This window comes from Microtus ochrogaster, chromosome 26 (assembly GCF_000317375.1).
Source record: "Microtus ochrogaster isolate Prairie Vole_2 chromosome 26, MicOch1.0, whole genome shotgun sequence".
Lineage (NCBI taxonomy): Eukaryota > Metazoa > Chordata > Mammalia > Rodentia > Cricetidae > Microtus > Microtus ochrogaster.
The window spans coordinates 13,663,972-13,664,328 of NC_022025.1; positions in this window are offsets into that span (position 1 = coordinate 13,663,972).

A 357-nucleotide genomic window follows, 5' to 3' on the forward strand; every position below is an offset into this window, starting at 1 on the left:
TCATTTGGTTGGAACCTCCAGGTCACTCCTGCAGGGTCTAAGAAGCCCCCCACCTCTCTCTCAACCCCACCCTCTCAGAGAATCTCCAGAAAGCCCAGTTCTGCATTCTTGACTGCTGCGGCAGCAGCTCCCCCTGAAGTTGGCCCACCTAAAGCATTCAGTTTCTGAGTATACTTGGGCGCAAACCCAGCTTGGGATACACAATCACCCCTCGCCTGCAGGCTAATATAACCTCCCAGCTTTAGTTCGGGTGCTTGACTTCTGCTTCAACCTCTGGAACTGGAGAACTCACCCTGGAGTTTCTTTGCTCAAACCTGTTCTTTTACTCTTTCAGTTTGGCTTGGTCTGGCTTAGAGC